The sequence below is a fragment of the Mobula hypostoma genome, chromosome 3 (genome assembly GCF_963921235.1).
Source record: "Mobula hypostoma chromosome 3, sMobHyp1.1, whole genome shotgun sequence".
Classification (NCBI taxonomy): Eukaryota; Metazoa; Chordata; class Chondrichthyes; order Myliobatiformes; family Myliobatidae; genus Mobula; species Mobula hypostoma.
Genome location: NC_086099.1, coordinates 2915683 through 2936780, shown reverse-complemented (window position 1 = coordinate 2936780; position 21098 = coordinate 2915683). Strand labels below are relative to the sequence as shown.

General features: G+C 50.7%; 2 protein-coding genes across 4 annotated transcripts in view; one reads left to right on the top strand and one right to left on the bottom strand.

The window, feature by feature from the left end:
- The window catches only part of gne (glucosamine (UDP-N-acetyl)-2-epimerase/N-acetylmannosamine kinase), a 138261-nt gene extending 135893 nt beyond the window's left edge, over positions 1–2368 (bottom strand). The window contains exon 1 of one of the 3 annotated variants that reach the window (XM_063042570.1): positions 2239–2368. The gene's annotated coding sequence lies outside the window, so the exon portion shown is untranslated. Of the gene's footprint in view, positions 1–1998; positions 2072–2238 lie in introns of those variants that run through there. The other 2 variants (XM_063042567.1, XM_063042568.1) reach the window with 2 other exon arrangements.
- Positions 2344–21098, top strand: part of LOC134343818 (complexin-1) — a 176746-nt gene continuing 157991 nt past the window's right edge. The window contains exon 1 of the mRNA XM_063042572.1: positions 2344–2452. The gene's annotated coding sequence lies outside the window, so the exon portion shown is untranslated. The remainder of the gene's footprint in view (positions 2453–21098) is intronic.

The following is a 21098-nucleotide window of genomic DNA, read 5'->3' as shown; positions in this document are numbered from 1 at the left end:
ACTTTCTTATCTTCTTGTGTATTTTCTTATGACAGGAAACAGGAAATGATAGACCTGTTCACCTTCCATCTGCTATTGGTAAAACACTAGTACCTATCATCAAGATATTTTAAAAATATATAAGCAGAGTCAACTTTTTTATGGAAAAGAAACTTAACAGAATGCTGTGAGGATTTAAGGAGCAGATGGACTGAAAATAAGACAAAGAAAATACAAACATAGTGCCATGTAAAAGATCACTGTAACTCAGCCATGGATAGTCCCAAGGCCGGCTACGAAAGGAGAAGAGTTGGTCATGGGGTGAGCAGCCTCATCCCGTAAAAACCTGGAGCTACAGAAAGGCTTCAAAAACCTTACCCCTGTCAGAGGAAGGGGCTTTGTCTAGAAGACGTATGAAGTCGTGTGGTGAAAATGGAAGCCACAGAGCCAAACAACCTTCAGCTCAGGGCAGGGGACTCTGGTGAGCTTCTTTTGGCAGCCTACACCCCAGTAGGGGTGATGAGCTTAAGAAGAAGGTGGTTACTGTACGTAACAATATATTAGCACCAGAGGACTGTCCAACAATGGACCATTTTCACTATAAGACAAAGGAACCGAATTAGTCTGCTCAGTCCGTCGACTCTGCTCCATCATGGCTGATTTATTATCCCTTGAAAATGTAAATTCAACCCCTTCACCTGCCTTCTCCCTGTCACTTCTGAAACCCCTTACTTCTAACTATTAACCTCTACTTTAAATATACCCAATGACTTGGCCTTCACAGCTGTCAGTGGTAAAGAACTCCACAGTTTCACTACCCAATGTGATCTGATCAATGCCTTAAGGCCTCAGCACTACATCTTTGCTTTTATAGTCCTCTCGAGATTAATACTAACTTTGCAACAGCCTTCTTTGCTTACCAACTCAACTTTAGGGAATACTGCACCCAGACTCCCAAGCCCCTTTGCACCTCCAATTTTTGAACTAGCTCCCCATTTTGAAAGTAATCTACAGCTTTATTCATTCTACCAAAGTGTACGAGTGTACACTTCCTCATATTATATTCCATCTGCCCATTCCCAAATCTGCCCAAATCCTTCTGCAGACTCATTGCTTCCTCAACAACATCAGTCAACACCTTTCTCTCCACACCGGGCTTCCTTGTTGCCTATTCACACCATCCTTTCCTTTTCAGTCCTGGGCTCCCCTACTGTCAGGCTCTCCTCATCTATTCCCTCTTCACTGGAACTCTCCCATACCCCACCACCCAGACCCCAGCCCATACACCCATCTCCCCAACAATCCCATGGCCCATACTTCACCACCCCTCACCCTAGACCCCCTCACACCCCAACCTGTACCTCATCCTCTCCCCCTAGCCCCTCACCATCTGACATAGTCCTAGTTCAAGTTCAGTTTATTGTCACTCAACTGTATACACGTATACCCACCAATGAAATAACGGTCCTCCAGACCAAGGTACAGACAACACACATAACACAAAGTGATATTGCCACAAATGAATTAATAATAAGGTATATTCCCAACGCAAGTTAAAAAGTTAAGAGTATAACACTACTGACGCAAAGGTGATGAGACCGGGGTGTTGGCAGAGAATTTAGTCTTACGGCCTAGAGGAAGAAGCTGTTTCCTAACCTACAGTCCTTGTCCTAATGCTACGGTACCTCCTGTCTAATGGTAGGGGGGGCAAAGAGATTGTTGACCGGATAGGGGGGATCTGGGAACCCTAATGTCCTGCGTACGCAGCGATCCAGATAAATATCTCAGATGGGGGAACAGAGATCCCGATGATCCGTTCGTATTCCACCCCCGTCCCGTTCACCTCTCCCTCTGGACACTTACAAGGCAATGGCCCGCCCCGGTAGTAGAATTCCCCCCACCACCACCTCACTCTCTCCCCTCCGTCAGCCCCACTGCCAGTCCCGGATCTAGTCGTAACACCACCACGCCCCCCTCCGTCTGTACCATCCCCACACGGCCCCCGGTCCCGGTCTGTACCTACACACGGCCCCTCCGGTCCCGGTCTGTACCCGCGCACGGACCCCCGGTCCCGGATCTAGTCGTACCACCACCACGCCCCCCTCCGTCTGTACCATCCCCACACGGCCCCCGGTCCCGGTCTGTAGCCGCACACGGACCCCCCCCCCCCGGGCCCGGTCCCGGTCCCGGTCCCGGTCCCGGTCCCGGTCCGTACCCACCCGACCCGCCCTGTACCCCCGTCCAGACGCCGCTCCGTACCGTTCACCTCAGCCGCTCCGACCACGTCTGTCTTCCCCCCGACTGCCAGCTCCGCCCTGCCAAGGTTCCGCCCCGGGCCGGCCACGTCGATAACCATGGTTACGGTAACTGGAGGCCTACTTAGGGCGGCGATATCTGTAGCTTGCGGGATCGGCTTTTGGCTGCTGCCTTTCAGCTACGACAGGACCCCAGCCCTGCCTCTCTTACCGCACAGGTCGGCATTGCGAGTTTACGGCCCTTTTATGTTATTCGTGTTATAGAGCAAAGAAAGAGGCGCCTCGGCCCATCCTGTCCATTCCGACCTCAAACTATCTGTATAGATATGGATCGCTCCCTACACAACTCCCTTGTCCATTCGTCCCCCCCATCCCTCCCCACTGATCTCCCTCCTGGCACTTATCCGTGTAAGCGGAACAAGTGCTACACATGCCCTTACACTTCCTCCCTTACCACCATTCAGGGCCCCAAACAGTCCTTCCAGGTGAGGCAACACTTCACCTGTGAGTCGGCTGGGGTGATATACTGCGTCCGGTGCTCCTGATGTGGCCTTTTATATATTGGCGAGACCCGACGCAGACTGGGAGACCGCTTTGCTGAACATCTACGCTCTGTCCGCCAGAGAAAGCAGGATCTCCCAGTGGCCACACATTTTAAATCCATGTCCCATTCCCATTCTGGACATGTCTATCCACGGCCTCCTCTACTGTAAAGATGAAGCCACACTCAGGTTGGAGGAATAACACCTTATATTCCGTCTGGGTAGCCTCCAACCTGATGGCATGAACATTGACTTCTCTAACTTCCGCTAAGGCCCCACCTCCCCCTCGTACCCCACCTGTTACTCATTTTTATACACACATTCTTTCTCTCACTCTCCTTTTTCTCCCTCTGTCCCTCTGAATATACCTCTTGCCCATCCTCTGGGTCCCCCCCCCTTGTCTTTCTTCCCAGACCTCCTGTCCCATGATCCTCTCGTATCCCCTTTTGTCTATCACCTGTCCAGCTCTTGGCTGTATCTCCCCCTCCTGTCTTCTCCTATCATTTTGGATCTCCCCCTCCCCCTCCAACTTTCAAATCCCTTACTCACTCTTCCTTCAGTTAGTCCTGACGAAGGGTCTCGGCCTGAAACGTCGACTGCACCTCTTCCTATAGATGCTGCCTGGCCTGCTGCGTTCACCAGCAACTTTGATGTATGTTGCTTGAATTTCCAGCATCTGCAGAATTCCTGTTGTTATCTGTATAGTCTTATTGTATTTAGTCCGTAGCGTTTTGCACTTCGGCAATTCTCAGCATTTCAGAAAGTCTCCCGTCTTCACCACCCACTCAGGGGCAGATTGTTCTTCAGATCCCCCTTAACCTCGTCACCCAAACCTGTGGTCTCTGAGGTGTGAAAAAGTTTCTACCATCTATCCCCTTAGAAAATCTGTGCCTCTCTAACCCTTTCCCCTTCATTCCCTTCCACTCCAGCGAGCCTGTCCTGTCTCGTCTCTACCCCAGGTGACAGCCGATCCTGGAGATGTGGACATGTGCTTTAATGAAAGGTTTATAAAGTTGATTTAAAAAATTCCGAAGAGAGAATTGATCTTAGAACATAGAAAACCTACAGCACAATACAGTAGTGAATTTAAAGACGCAAACATCAGGAATTCTGCAGATGCTGGAAATTCAAGCAACACACATCAAAGTTTCCGGTGAACGCAGCAGGCCAGGCAGCATCGATGAAGGGTCTCGGCCTGAAACGCCGACTGCACCTCTTCCTAGAGATGCTGCCTGGCCTGCTGCGTTCACCAGCAACTTTGATGTGTGTAGCACAATACAGGCCCTTCAGTCCACAAAGTTGTGCCGAACATGTCCCGACCTTAGAAATTACCAGGCTTACCCATAGCCCTCTATTTTTCTAAGCTCCATGTACCTATCCAAAAGTCTCTTAAAAGACTCTATCGTATCCACCTCCTCCACCTTTGCCAGCAGCCCATTCCACGCACTCACCACTCTCTGCATAAAAAAACTTAACCTCTGACATCTCCTCTGTGCCTACTTCCAAGCACCTTAAAACTTCCAAAGCACCTCATGCTAGCCATTTCAGCCCTGGGAAAAAGCCTCCGACTATCCACACGCTCAATGCCTCTCATCATCTTATACACCTCTATCAGGTCACCTCTCATCCTCTGCCTCTCCAGGGAGAAGAGACCAAGTTCACTCAACCTATTCTGATAAGGCATGCTCCTCAATCCAGGCAACATCCTTGTAAATCTCCTGTGCACCCTTTCTATGGTTTCCACATCCTTCCTGTAGTGAGGCGACCAGAATTGAGCACAGTACTTCAAGTGGGGTCTGACTAGAGTCCTATATAGATGCAACATTACCTCTCGGCTCCTGAACTCAATCCCACGATTGATGAAGGCCAAAGGCATCCATTAGTCCTGCGAGACCATGGATCTACGCCTGGAAAGTCTTCACTCTCCAGGGCGCAGGCCTGGGCAAGGTTGTATGGAAGACCAGCAGTTGCCAATGCTGCAAGTCTCCCCTCTCCACAACACCGATGTTGTCCAAGGGAATGGCATTAGGACCCATACAGCTTGGCACCAGTGGTCATCGCAGAGCAATATGTGATTAAGTGCCTTGCTCAAGGACACAACACGTTCCCTCAGCTGGGGCTCGAACTCACGACCTTCAGATAGCTAGTCCAATACTTAACCACTTGGCCACGTGCCCACACATACACCTTATGTACGCCTTCTTAACCACAGAGTCAACCTGCGCAGCTGCTTTGAGCGTCCTGTGGACTTGGACCCCAAGATCCCTCTGATCCTCCACACTGTCAAGAGTCTTACCATTAATACTATATTCTGCCATCATATTTGACTTACCAAAATGAACCACTTCACACTTATCTGGGTTGAACTCTATCTGCCACTTCTCAGTCCAGTTTTGCATCCTATCAATGTCCCGCTGTAACCTCTGATAGCCCTCCACACTATCCACAACACCCCCAATCTTTGTATCATCAGCAAACTTACTAACCCATCCCTCCACTTCCTCATCCAGGTCATTTATAAAAATCACGAAGAGTAGGGATCCCAGAACAGATCCCTGAGGCACACCATTGGTCACTGACCTTCATGCAGAATATGACCCCTCTACAACCACTCTTTGTCTGCTGTGGACAAGCCAGTTCTGGATCCACAAAGCAATGTCCCCTTGGATCCCATGCCTCCGTACTTTCTCAATAAGCTTTGCATGGGGTACCTTATCAAATGCCTTGCTGAAATCCATATACACTACATCTACTGCTCTACCTTCATCAATGTGTTTAGTCACATCCTCAAAAAATTCAATCAGGCTTGTAAGGCACGATCTGCCCTTGACAAAGCCATGCTGACTATTCCTAATCCTCTCCAAATGTTCATAAATCCTGCTTCTCAGGATCTTCTCCATCAATTTCCCAGCCACTGAAGTAAGACTCACTGGTCTATAATTTCCTGGGCTATCTTTACTCCCTTTCTTGAATAAGGGAACAACATCCGCAACCCTCCAGTCCTCCAGAACCTCTCATCACCTCCCACAGTAGCCTGGGGTACATTTCATCCGGTCCCGGCGACTTATCCAACTTGATGCTTCCCAAAAGCTCCAGCACATCCTCTTTCTCAATACCTACGTGCTCAAGCTTTTCAGTCTGCTGCAAGTCATCACTACAATCACCAAGATCATTTTCCATAGTGAATACTGAAGTGAAGTATTCATTAAGTACCTCTGCTATTTCCTCAGGTTCCAAACACACTTTCCCACTGTCACACTTGATCGGTCCTATTCTTTCACGTCTTATCCTCTTGGTCTTAACATACTTGTAGAATGCCTTGGGGTTTTCCTTAATCCTGCTCACCAAGGCCTTATTGCCCCTTCTGGCTCTCCTAATTTCCTTCTTAAGCTCCTTCCTGTTAGCCTTATAATCTTCTAGATCTCTAACATTACCTAACTCTCTGAACCTTTCTGAGATTTTCTTTTCTTCTTGACTAGATTTACTACAGCCTTTGTACGCCACGGTTCCTGTCCCCTACCATAACTTCCCTGTCTCATTGGAACATACCTATGCAGAACTCCACACAAATATCCCCTGAACATTCGCCACATTTCTTCCATACCTTTCCCTGAGAACATCTGTTCCCAATTTAAGCTTCCAAGTTCCTGCCTGATAGCCTCATAATCCCCCTTACTCCAATTAAATGCTTTTCTAACTTGTCTGTTCCTATCTCTCTCCAATGATATTGTAAAGGAGATAGAATTATGATCACTATCTCCAAAACGTTCTCCCACTGAGAGACCTGACACCTGACCAGGTTCATTTCCCAATACCAAATCGAGTGCAGTATCTCCTCTTGTAGGCTTATCTACATATTGTGTCAAGAAACCTTCCTGAGCACACCTAACAAACTCCACCCCATCTAAACCTCTTGCTCTAGGGAGATCCCAGTCGATATTTGGGAAATTAAAATCACCCATCACGACAACGCTGTTATAATTACACCTTTCCAGGATCTGTCTCCCTATCTGTTCCTCGATATCCCTGTTACTATTAGGCAGCCTATTAAAAGCACCCAGTAAAGTTATTGATCCCTTCCTGTTCCTAATCTCCACCCACAGAGACTCCGTAGACAGTCCCTCCATGGCGTCCACCTTTTCTGCGGCCGTGACTCTATCTCTGATCAACAGTGCCACGCCCCCACCTCTTTTGCCTCCCTCCCTGTCCTTTCTGAAACATCTAAAACCCGGCACTTGAAGTAACCATTCCTGTCCCTGAGCCATCCAAATCTCTGTAATGGCCACCACATCATAGCTCCAAGAGCTGATCCACGCTCTAAGCTCAACCGCTTTGTTCACAACACTCCTTGGGTTAAAACAGACACATCTCAAACCTTCGGTCTGAGCACGTCCCCTCTCTATCACCTGGCTCTCCTCCCTCACACACTGTCTCCAAGTTTTCTCTAATTGTGAGCCAACCGCCTCTTCCTCAGTCTCTTCAGTTCGGTTCCCACGCCCCAACAATTCTAGTTTAAACTCTCCTCAGTAGCCTTAGCAAATCTTAAAGAAAAATATAAAATTATGAAAGGGATAGATAAGATAGAGGCAGGAAAGTTGTTTCCAATGGTAGGTGAGACTAGGGAGGGGAGGGAGGGAACGTCGACTCAGACAATGAGAGGCCTGCGTTGGGCATTTTCATGCCTTACAAGGCGCAGGTTGGAAGTCTGTGACTCCTCGCACAGACACTAGAGCAATGTGTGGTTAAGTGCCTTGCTCAAGGACACAAACACGCTGCCACAGCTGAGGCTGGAACTAGTGACCTTCAAATCACTAGAGGAACGCCTTAACCACTTGGCCACGTGCCCGCGTGAGACTAGAATAGGGACATAGCCTCAAGATTCTGGGGAGTAGATTTAGGACAGAGATGAAGAGGAATTACTTTTCCCAGAGAGTGGTGAATCTGTGGAAGTCTCTGTCCAATGAAGCAGTGGAGGCTACCTCAGTAAATACATTTAAGACAAGGTTGGGAAGATTTTTGCATAGTAGGGAAATTAAGGGTTATGGGGAAAAGGCAGGTAGGTGGAGATGAGTCCATGGCCAGATCAGCCAGGATCTTATTGAATGGCGGAGCGTTGGGCCAAATAGCTGACTCCTGCTCCTATTTCTTATGTTCTTATGTTTGTAGCATAACCTTCCCATTGTATTCCAACTTTAAAGACAAATACCTATGTGCTTCTCCACCATCTTATTTACCTGTACTGCCACCTTCAAGAGTAGTTGGATTGAATATTATCATTCTTTAATTCTTCAATACTGTAAATGCATTTAACCAATTTCCCCTGGGATCAATAAAGTATGACTATGACTATGACTATTAGAAGCTAACATTTGCTCCCTTAAAGCTTTGGGAGTCCTCTATCAGAAATCCTGATTAAAGTTTAACACTGGCTGACTCTGGATGCTGTTTCCCTGGCTCCCATTAAACTCACCGGGCCTTAGTGTGCTTTTACATCTGCCAAAGCTCTGGAGCTTATGATTTGCTGCTCCACTGTGAAGTCCTTTCAAGAGATGCCTACCCTGAAGAAGTTTAGATCTTCTCATCAACAGGATTTCAGTGAGACACTCTCTCACTACTCCCCTTCAGTGATCTCTGCTGTCTTCTGACTCTTTGACCATGTGCTCACCCACTCCCTATGACAGCCACATAATCTTGAGCTTCTAACTACTGTCCTTCCAATAAGACCATAAGACATAGGAGCAGAATTAGGCCATTCTGCCCATTGAGTCTGCTCCGCCATTTCATTATGGCTGATCCTAGATCCCATTCAACCTTACACACCTGCCCTCTCACCATGTCCCTTGATGCCCTGATCAATCGAAAATCTATTAACTTCTGCTTTAAATAGACCCATGAACTTGGCCTCCACCACAGTCTGTGGCAGAGCATTCCCCAGATTCACCACTCTGGCTAAAAAAAAAATTCTCCTTACTTCTGTACTAAAAAGGTCACCCCTCAATTTTGAGGCTGTACCCTCTAGTTCTAATTACTCCTACCAGAGAAAACATCCTCTCCACATCCACCTTAACTAGTCCTTTCAGTATTCAGTAGGTTTCAATGAGATCCCCACACATTCTTAATTACCGTGAGTACAGGCCCAAAGCCGCCAAATGTGCTTCAAATGTTAATCCCTTCATTTCCAAAATCATCCTTAGAAACCTCCTCTGGACTCCCACCAATGACAACACATCCTTTCTGAGATATGGGGCCCGAAACTGTTGACAGTACTCCAAGTGCAGCCTGATTACTGTCTTATAAAGCCTCAGCATTATTGCTTTTATATTTTATTCCACTTGAAATAAATGCCAACATTATTTTTGCCTTCTTTGCCACAGACTCAACCTGTAAATTAACCTTCTGGGAGTCTTGCACAAGGACTCCGAAGTCCCTCTGCACGTCTGATGTTTGAATTTTCTCCCCATTTAGATAATGGTGTGCACTGTTTATTTTTACCAAAATGCATTATCATACATTTCCCAACACTGTATTCCATCTGCCATTTTTTTGCCCATTCTTCCAGTCCTGCTGCAATCACATTGCTTCCTCAGCACTACCTACCCCTCCACCTATCTTCACATCATCCACAAACTTTGCCACAAATCCCTCAATTCCACGATCTAAATCATTGACAAACAATGTGAAAAGTAGAGGTCCCAATACTGACCCCGAGGAACACCACTAGTCACTGGCAGCCAAGCAGAAGAGGCCCCTTTTATCACAAACAAGATAAAATCTACAGATGCTGGAAATCCAATCGACACACACAAAATGCTGGAGGAACTCAGCAGGCCAGGCAGCATCTATGGAAAAAAGCACGGTCGATGTTTTCGGCCAAATCCCTTCGGTAGGTCTGGAGAAAAAATGCTGAGAAGTAGATTTGAAAGGTGGGGGAGGGGAGAGAGAAACACCAGGGGATACGTGAAACTTGGAGGGGGAGGGATGAAACAAAGAGCTAGGAAGTGGATTGGTGAAAGAGACAGAAGGCCATGGAAGAAAGAAAAAAGGGGAGAGGAGCACCAGAGGGAGGCGACGGGTGGGCAACGAGATAAGGTGAAAGAGAGAATAGGGGAAGGGAAATGGTGAAGGAAGGGGGGGCCTGGGACATTGCCCGAAGTTTGAGAAATCGATGTTCAATCCATCAGGTTGGAGGCTACCCAAACGGAATATAAGGTGCTGTTCCTCCAACCAAAGTGTGGCCTCAACACAGCAGTGAAGGAGGTTATGGGTGGACATAACAGAATGGGAATGGGACGTGGAATTAAAATGGGTGGCCACTGGGAGATCCCACTTTTTCTGGTGGATGGAGCGTAGGTGCTCAATGAAGTGGACTCCCAATCTATGCCAGGTCTCACTGATATAGAGGAGGCCACACCAAGAGTACCGAACACAGTATATGGCCCCAACAGACTCACAGGTGAAGTGTCGCCTCACCTGGAAGGATTGTTCAAGTCCTGAATGATAGTGAGGGAGAACGTGTACTGGCAGGTGTAGTACTTGTTCCGCTTGCATGGATAAGTGCCAAGAGGCAGATCAGTGGGTTGGGATGAATGGAAAGGGAGTTGCATAGGGAGTGATCCCTTCGGAAGCAGAAAGTGGAGGGAGGGAACCTTAAGACCACCTTATCCACCTTAAGACCATTCAGTTTACCTTGTACTTTTTCCTTTGTAATTGCAATGGCACTCAGTCCTGCTCCCTGACACTCACAGACCTCTGGCACTCTTCTAGTGTCTTCCACAGTAAACACTGAAGCATAGTTCATAGTAAGTTCATCTTCCATTTCTTTGTCCCCATTACTACTTCACCAGCATCATTTTCCAGTGCTGCAATATCAACTCTCACCTCCCTTTAATTCTTTATATGACTGAAGACTTTTATATTCTGCTTTATATTATTGGCTAGTCTGCCCTCATATTTCATCTTTTCTCTTCTTATAACTTTTTTAGTTGCCTTTTGTTAGATTTTAAAAGCTTCCCAATCATCCAACTCCTTTTTGCTACCTTATATGCCCTTTTCTTGGCTATTATGCAGTCCTTAGCTCCCCTTGTCAGTCACGGTTGCCTACCCCTGCCATTTGAGAACAACTTCTTCTTTGGGACATATCTATCCTGCACCTTGTGAACAAATCCCAGAAACTTCAGCCACCTCTGTTCTGCCATCATCCCTACCAGTATCCTTCTCCAATCCACCTGTGCAAGCTCCTCTCTCATGCCTCTGTAATTCCTTTTATTGCATTGTAATACTGATACATCTAATTTTTGTTTCTCTCCCTCAAATTACAGCATGAATTCAATAGCATTATGATCTCTACCTCCTAAGGGTTTCTTGACATTTAGCTAATTAATAAAATTGGGGTTATTACACAACTCCCAATCTAAGATAGCCTTTCCCCTAGTAGACTCAAGCACAAGCTGCTCTAAAAAGTCATCTCATAGGCATTCAACAAATTCTCTCTCTTGCAATCTGACCCCAACCTGATTTTCCCAATCCCCTTGCATTTTGAAGTCTCCCATTACAATTGTGATATTACCCTTATTACATGCCTTTTCCAGCTCCCTTTGCAATCTCAACCCCACATCTTGGCTACTATTGGATGGCTATATATGATTCCCATAATGGTTTTTTCACCCTTGCAGTTTCTTGACTCCACCCACAAAGATTCGATGTTCTCTGACCCTATGTCACCTCTTCCTAAAGATGTAATTCCATCTCTTACCAATAGAGCCACACCACCTCCTATGTCTTCCTGCAGCCACGACTCAGTGATGCCCACATCATACCAACCATTCTCTAACTGCGCCATGAGTTCATCCGCCTTATTCTGAATGCTGTGTGCATTTAAATACAGCACCTTCAGTCCTGCATTCTTTGCCCTTTTGAATTTTGCCACTGGTGCAATTTAACTCTTTGCTCTGTCTGTATTTGTACCCAATCATTGGCTTGTCCACCATTACGTTCATATTACATATTGCATCATCTACTTGTAAACCTGCTGGGTCATCCTCAGCTCTATCACACTGGTTCCCATCCCCTTGCCATAACAGTTTGAACCACTCCCAACAGCTCTAGTAAACATTGATTAAAGTGCAACCTGTCACACTTGCCCCACAGGAGGTCCCAGTGATCCAGAAATCTGAATCCCTGCTCCCTTCTCCAATTTTCAGCCACACATTTATCCTTCACCTCATTCTATTCCTATCCTCACTGTCTCGTGGCACAGGCAGCAATCCTGAGATTACTGCCCTTGTGGTCCTGTTTCTCAACTTCCCCTATAGAGTCCCCTATTACTGCTGCCATCCTCTTCAGTTTCCTGCCTTTCTGAGCCACAGGGCCAGACTCAGTGGCAGAGACACGGCCACTGTTGCTTCCTCCCCCCCACCAACAATACTCAACTTTTTGTTGAGGGGGCTGCCACAGGGGTGCTCTCTACTGTCTGACGTTCTCCCTTCCCTCTCCTGACAGTCACCCATTTATCTGTTTCCTGTAGCCCTGGGATGACTACCTTTCTGTAGTTCCTGTCTACCACCGCTTCACTTTCCCCAACAAGCCAAAGGTCATCGAGCTCCAGCTCCAGCTCCCTAACACGGTCTCTAAGGAGCTGCATCTCGATGTACCTGGCCTTTGGGGAGGCCGGAAGTCTCCTCGAAATCCCACATCTGACACCCAGGGCAGAACACTGGCTCTGCAGACATACCCGCTATGCTCTCAAAATTAATTCAGAAAAAAAGAAATAAGGAATGAACTGACCGACTTACATTGCCTCCAGCTGTTCTTGCCAAAGCCCTGTTGAACCAAAGCTTTGCTACTCTGACTCAGACCAATCTGGCGATGACTGCTCTGCTAGGGAATACCTCTCTTTGATAAAGCTCTTCACTGGAACTACGTGGGCGCTTCTGTTGCGTTTGTGCAGTACTCCACTCACCGACTCCCGTCGAAAACCTTCCTGCTTTTTAAAGCTCTTCATCGGACCCGTGAGGAAATGCTTCTGTTGCGTTTGCCGGCTGTATCTCCCATTCCCCCTGTACCTCTAATCCTCCAGTTCCCCCCAGTACCCTCTGTAACTCCGGAACTTCCTGTATCCCCGAGCCTCCTGTACCTCCTCCTCCTCCAGTTTCTCCTGTACCTCCATGCTCTCTGTACCTCCTCTACTTTCTGAACCTCCTGTGCCCCCAGTAACCCTTTTACCTCCTGTACTCCCTGTCCTCCCCGTACCTCCTGTACTCCCTGTCCTCCCCGTACCTCCTGTACACCCTGTCCTTCCCATACCTCCTGTACTCCCTGTCCTCCCCATACCTCCTGTACACCCTGTCCTCCCCGTACCTCCTGTACTCCCTGTCCTCCCCGTACCTCCTGTACTCCCTGTCCTCCCCGTACCTCCTGTACACCCTGTCCTCCCCGTACCTCCTGTACTCCCTGTCCTCCCCGTACCTCCTGTACACCCTGTCCTCCCCGTACCTCCTGTACACCCTGTCCTCCCCGTACCTCCTGTACTCCCTGTCCTCCCCGTACCTCCTGTACTCCCTGTCCTCCCCATACCTCCTGTACTCCCTGTCCTCCCCATACCTCCTGTACACCCTGTCCTTCCCATACCTCCTGTACTCCCTGTCCTTCCCATACCTCCTGTACTCCCTGTCGTCCCCATACCTCCTGTACACCCTGTACTCCCCATACCTCCTGTACTCCCTGTCCTCCCCATACCTCCTGTACTCCCTGTCCTCCCCGTACCTCCTGTACTCCCTGTCCTCCCCATACCTCCTGTACTCCCTGTCCTCCCCATACCTCCTGTACACCCTGTCCTCCCCGTACCTCCTGTACTCCCTGTCCTCCCCGTACCTCCTGTACTCCCTGTCCTCCCCGTACCTCCTGTACACCCTGTCCTTCCCATACCTCCTGTACTCCCTGTCGTCCCCATACCTCCTGTACACCCTGTACTCCCCATACCTCCTGTACTCCCTGTCCTCCCCATACCTCCTGTACACCCTGTCCTCCCCGTACCTCCTGTACTCCCTGTCCTCCCCATACCTCCTGTACACCCTGTCCTCCCCGTACCTCCTGTACTCCCTGTCCTCCCCGTACCTCCTGTACTCCCTGTCCTCCCCGTACCTCCTGTACTCCCTGTCCTCCCCATACCTCCTGTACTCCCTGTCCTCCCCATATCTCCTGTACTCCCTGTCCTCCCCATACCTCCTGTACACCCTGTCCTCCCCGTACCTCCTGTACTCCCTGTCCTCCCCGTACCTCCTGTACTCCCTGTCCTCCCCGTACCTCCTGTACACCCTGTCCTCCCCGTACCTCCTGTACTCCCTGTCCTCCCCGTACCTCTTGTACTCCCTGTCCTCCCCATACCTCCTGTACACCCTGTCCTTCCCATACCTCCTGTACTCCCTGTCCTCCCCATACCTCCTGTACTCCCTGTCCTCCCCATACCTCCTGTACACCCTGTCCTCCCCGTACCTCCTGTACTCCCTGTCCTCCCCATACCTCCTGTACACCCTGTCCTCCCCGTACCTCCTGTACTCCCTGTCCTCCCCATACCTCCTGTACTCCCTGTCCTCCCCATACCTCCTGTACACCCTGTCCTCCCCGTACCTCCTGTACTCCCTGTCCTTCCCATACCTCTTGTACTCCCTGTCCTCCCCATACCTCCTGTACACCCTGTCCTTCCCATACCTCCTGTACTCCCTGTCCTCCCCATACCTCCTGTACTCCCTGTCCTCCCCGTACCTCCTGTACTCCCTGTCCTTCCCGTACCTCCTGTACTCCCTGTCCTCCCCATACCTCCTGTACACCCTGTCCTCCCCGTACCTCCTGTACACCCTGTCCTCCCCATACCTCCTGTACACCCTGTCCTCCCCATACCTCCTGTACTCCCTGTCCTTCCCATACATCCTGTACTCCCTGTCCTCCCCATACCTCCTGTACACCCTGTCCTCCCCGTACCTCCTGTACTCCCTGTCCTCCCCGTACCTCCTGTACACCCTGTCCTTCCCATACATCCTGTACACCCTGTCCTCCCCATACCTCCTGTACACCCTGTCCTCCCCCTACCTCCTGTACTCCCTGTCCTTCCCATACCTCCTGTACTCCCTGTCCTCCCCATACCTCCTGTACTCCCTGTCCTCCCCATACCTCCTGTACACCCTGTCCTCCCCATACCTCCTGTACACCCTGTCCTCCCCGTACCTCCTGTACACCCTGTCCTTCCCATACCTCCTGTACTCCCTGTCGTCCCCATACCTCCTGTACACCCTGTACTCCCCATACCTCCTGTACTCCCTGTCCTCCCCATACCTCCTGTACTCCCTGTCCTCCCCGTACCTCTTGTACTCCCTGTCCTCCCCATACCTCCTGTACTCCCTGTCCTCCCCATACCTCCTGTACACCCTGTCCTCCCCGTACCTCCTGTACTCCCTGTCCTCCCCGTACCTCCTGTACTCCCTGTCCTCCCCGTACCTCCTGTACACCCTGTCCTTCCCATACCTCCTGTACTCCCTGTCGTCCCCATACCTCCTGTACACCCTGTACTCCCCATACCTCCTGTACTCCCTGTCCTCCCCATACCTCCTGTACACCCTGTCCTCCCCGTACCTCCTGTACTCCCTGTCCTCCCCATACCTCCTGTACACCCTGTCCTCCCCGTACCTCCTGTACTCCCTGTCCTCCCCGTACCTCCTGTACTCCCTGTCCTCCCCATACCTCCTGTACTCCCTGTCCTCCCCATACCTCCTGTACTCCCTGTCCTCCCCATATCTCCTGTACTCCCTGTCCTCCCCATACCTCCTGTACTCCCTGTCCTCCCCATACCTCCTGTACACCCTGTCCTCCCCGTACCTCCTGTACGCCCTGTCCTCCCCGTACCTCCTGTACTCCCTGTCCTCCCCGTACCTCCTGTACTCCCTGTCCTCCCCGTACCTCCTGTACACCCTGTCCTCCCCGTACCTCCTGTACTCCCTGTCCTCCCCATACCTCCTGTACACCCTGTCCTTCCCATACCTCCTGTACTCCCTGTCCTCCCCATACCTCCTGTACTCCCTGTCCTCCCCATACCTCCTGTACACCCTGTCCTCCCCGTACCTCCTGTACTCCCTGTCCTCCCCATACCTCCTGTACACCCTGTCCTCCCCGTACCTCCTGTACTCCCTGTCCTCCCCATACCTCCTGTACTCCCTGTCCTCCCCATACCTCCTGTACACCCTGTCCTCCCCGTACCTCCTGTACTCCCTGTCCTTCCCATACCTCTTGTACTCCCTGTCCTCCCCATACCTCCTGTACACCCTGTCCTTCCCATACCTCCTGTACTCCCTGTCCTCCCCATACCTCCTGTACTCCCTGTCCTCCCCGTACCTCCTGTACTCCCTGTCCTTCCCGTACCTCCTGTACTCCCTGTCCTCCCCATACCTCCTGTACACCCTGTCCTCCCCGTACCTCCTGTACACCCTGTCCTCCCCATACCTCCTGTACACCCTGTCCTCCCCATACCTCCTGTACTCCCTGTCCTTCCCATACATCCTGTACTCCCTGTCCTCCCCATACCTCCTGTACACCCTGTCCTCCCCGTACCTCCTGTACTCCCTGTCCTCCCCGTACCTCCTGTACACCCTGTCCTTCCCATACATCCTGTACACCCTGTCCTCCCCATACCTCCTGTACACCCTGTCCTCCCCATACCTCCTGTACTCCCTGTCCTTCCCATACCTCCTGTACTCCCTGTCCTCCCCATACCTCCTGTACTCCCTGTCCTCCCCATACCTCCTGTACACCCTGTCCTCCCCATACCTCCTGTACACCCTGTCCTCCCCATACCTCCTGTACACCCTGTCCTCCCCGTACCTCCTGTACTCCCTGTCCTCCCCATACCTCCTGTACACCCTGTCCTCCCCGTACCTCCTGTACTCCCTGTCCTCCCCATACCTCCTGTACTCCCTGTCCTTCCCATACCTCCTGTAGCCCCTGTCCTTCCCATACATCCTGTACCCCTGTCCTCTCCATACCTCCTGTACACCCTGTCCTCCCCATACCTCCTGTACACCCTGTACTCCCCACACCTCCTGTACACCCTGTACTTTCCATACCTCCTGTACACCCTGTCCTCCCCATACCTCCTGTACACCCTGTCCTCCCCATATCTCCAGTACCCCCTGTCCTCCCCATACCTCCTGTACCCCCTGTACTCCCCATACCTCCTGTACACCCTGTCCTCCCCATACCTCCTGTACACCCTGTACTCTCCATACCTCCTGTACACCCTGTCCTCTCCATACCTCCTGTACACCCTGTCCTCCCCATACCTCCTGTACACCCTGTCCTCCCCATACCTCCTGTACTCCCTGTCCTTCCCATACCTCCTGTACCCCCTGTCCTTCCCATACCTCCTGTACCCCTGTCCTCTCCATACCTCCTGTACACCCTGGACTCCCCATACCTCCTGTACCCCCCGTACTCCCCATACCTCCTGTACCCCCTGTACTCCCCATACCTCCTGTACTCCCTGTCCTCCCCATACCTCCTGTACCCTCTGTCCTCCCCATACCTCCCGTACACCCTGTCCTACCCATACTTCCTGTACACCCTGTAATCTCTATACCTCCTGTACACCCCATCCTCCCCATATCTCCTGTACCTCCTGTACTCAGCATACCTCCTGTACTCCCCATACCTCCTGTACACCCCATACTTCCCATACCTCCTGTACACCCTGTCCTCCCCATACTTCCTGTACATCCTGTAATCCCCATACCTCCTGTACACCCCATCCTCCCCATACCTCCTGTACCTCCTGTGCTCCCCATACCTCCTGTACACCCCATACTCCCCATACCTCCTGTACACCCCATACTCCCCATATCTCCTGTACCCCCTGTACTCCCCATACCTCCTGTACCCCCTGTACTCCCCATACCTCCTGTACTCCCTGTCCTTCCCATACGTCCTGTACACCCTGTACTCCCCGTACCTCCTGTACTCCCTGTCCTCCCCATACCTCCTGTACTCCCTGTACTCCCCATACCTCCTGTACCCCCTGTACTCCCCATACCTCCTGTACACCCCATACTCCCCATATCTCCTGTACCCCCTGTACTCCCCATACCTCCTGTACCCCCTGTACTCCCCATACCTCCTGTACCCCCTGTACTCCCCTTACCTCCTGTACACCCTGTACTCCCCATACCTCCTGTACCCCCTGTACTCCCCATACCTCCTGTACACCCCATACTCCCCATATCTCCTGTACCCCCTGTACTCCCCATACCTCCTGTACCCCCTGTACTCCCCATACCTCCTGTACCCCCTGTACTCCCCATACCTCCTGTACTCCCTGTCCTTCCCATACGTCCTGTACACCCTGTACTCCCCATACCTCCTGTACACCCTGTCCTCCCCATACCTCCTGTACTCCCTGCCCTTCCCATACGTCCTGTACACCCTGTACTCCCCATACCTCCTGTACCCCCTGTACTCCCCATACTTCCTGTACACCCTGTACTCCCCATATCTCCTGTACCCCCTGTACTCCCCATACCTCCTGTACCCCCTGTACTCCCCATACCTCCTGTACTCCCTGTCCTTCCCATACGTCCTGTACACCCTGTACTCCCCATACCTCCTGTACACCCTGTACTCTCCATACCTCCTGTACCCCCATACTCCCCATACCTCCTGTACCCCCTGTACTCCCCATACCTCCTGTACCCCCATACTCCCCATACCTCCTGTACCCCTGTAGCCCTGTACACCCTGTACTCCCTATACCTCCTGTACACCTTGTACCTCCTGTACCTCGAGTAAACCCTGTACTCCTGTATATCCTGTCACCCCGTACCTCCCGTTCTCCCTGTACATCCCACCCCCTCTGTATGCCCCATATCCCCGTTCTTTCTGTACCCGCTGTACTCCCTGTACCTCCCATACCCTCTGTATGCTTCATATGCCCGTACCCTGTGTACACCTGTACCCTCATGGACTCCCTGTATCTCCCTTACCCCTAGTAACCTCCCCCCGAACATCCTGAATCTCCCATACCTTTGGTATCCCCTGTATTTCCTGTACCCATTGTACCTCTCTTTACCCCTTTACCTCCTGTACCCCTGTACCCTCTGTATCTTCTGTACCCCCTTTACATCCTGGGCCCCATACCTTCTATACCCCTGTACCCCATTTATCTCCTGTACACCCTGTAGCTCCCAGTACCACCTGAATACCCTGTATCACCTGTACCCACTGTACCTCCTGTTCCCCTCATTATCCTTGTACCCCCATACCCCCTGTACCTCCTGAACCCACTGTACCTCCCATACCCCTTGTATTCTTGTACCCATACTTCCTGTACCTCTCTACCTCATGTACTTCCTATGTCTCCTGCGCTCCCTGTACCCACTGTACCCCTTGTACCTCCTGTACTTCCTGTGTACCCTGTAACACCTGTACCTACTCTAGCTCCTAAGCCTCCTGTAGCCCTGTTACCTTGTACTCCCATATCCCCTGTACCTCCTGAACTCCCTGAACCCCTTGTATCTCCTGTACTTCCTGTGTACTCTGTACTACCTGTGTACCCTGAATCACCTTTACCCACTGTACCTCCCATAATCCCTTATACCCCCATATCCCCTGTACCTCCTAAACCTCTTGTACCCCCATTACCTTGTACTCCCTCTACCTCCTGTTCCCTTGTACCCCCCATGCCCACGAACTACATGTATCTCCCATACCCTCTGTACCACCCCTGAACCCCCTGTATCTCCCATACCCTCCGTACCACCCCTGAACCCCCTGTATCTCCCATACCCTCTGTACCACCCCTGAACCCCCTGTATCTCCCATACCCTCTGTACCACTGCCCCCCCCGCTGGCCCACTGTACCTCCAGTTTCCCCTGTAGCTAATACGTTCGTGTTCTTCTGCTGCTGTAGCCCACCCTCTTCAAGGTTCAACATCGAGTGCCACTCTTTTTTTTTGTTTGTCGCACCATTCTCTGTGAACTCGAGAGACTGTTGTGCATGAAAATCCCAGGAGATCAGCAGTTTCTGAGGTACTCAAACCACCCATCTGCCACCAGCAATCATTCCACAGACAAAGTCATTTAGATCACATTTTTTCACCATTCTGTACAATAACTGAACCTGTTGACTATGTTGCATGCTGTTATGCAGTAAATTGCTACCACATGATTAGCTGATTAAATATTTACATTAATGAGCAGGTATATAAGTGTACCTATTCAGATGTCACTGACTGCATGTTGGAGTGGGTGCCTGAGAGCCTAATCACAGGAAGATTTGATGTGAGTCTTGACCAAACGTTTGGTTGAGGGAGGAAGGGATTTAAGGAGTATACTGAGTTACACCTTGAGGCAACTGAAGGCATTGTCATTAATGATGGAATGAATAAAGCCGAGGATACTGAAGATCCAGAATTGGTGCAGCACTGAGATTTGGCTGGTAGAAGGAGTTGTGGAAACTTGGAAGAGAGATCCTTAATTACTTTCCGCAGAAATGTTGGTTGTCCATCGATTTCGATGGTGATGATAGGAACTCGTGTGGGAAAGCTTTTAAGGTGGAAGAACCATTGCATTGGGCAGTTCCACCCTCTCAACGTCAGAAGCCTGTTCTAGTGGTACGAGTGACCGTCACAACTGGAGACCTCCTTGGTTGCAGTCTCTGCTACACCATGCCCTTCAGTCTCCATGGGGTACTGTGGAACTGTCTTCCTGGCCGTTGGATCTCACTGGTGATTTCACTTGCCCAGACCACCAAAACTGACTGGTTTGCGTCAGAAGCTGGTGTGACGGGGCATATCCCGATGTCACCAGCTGCCTTCACCTGGTTTAGCCCACCTGTCGAAGTGGTGTATCAGGGTGTGGCCACTACTTGGAGCCACAGGTGAAGGCTGAAGACCCAAGGTCAATAAACTGTCTCGAGAGGGCCACGACAAGCCCTTTCACCAGAGGTGCTACCCTTCCCTGGACCCCTCATACACCCCATCCACAGAAATACTTAACATAAAAACAATAAACTGTGCTGGGAGAGGTGTGCCAAGTAGTGAGAAAGAGCAAAAGGTAGTAGAAAGCCCCAGAACCATGGAAGTAATGTGTGGAGGGTGGTATTACGTGGGCTGAGTACCAGTGAGTAGGGCCACTGGGTATCATTTGGCGTGCTGAGATGGCAGCTGCTGTGTAGCAGTGTGGGACTGGGCAAAAGCACAACGGGTGTCAGTGGAAGGGGTTGTGCAGGGGTAGTCAGACGAAGATGATGGTGGGAGTAGCTGGGGCAGTGGTCATGACTGTGGGCATG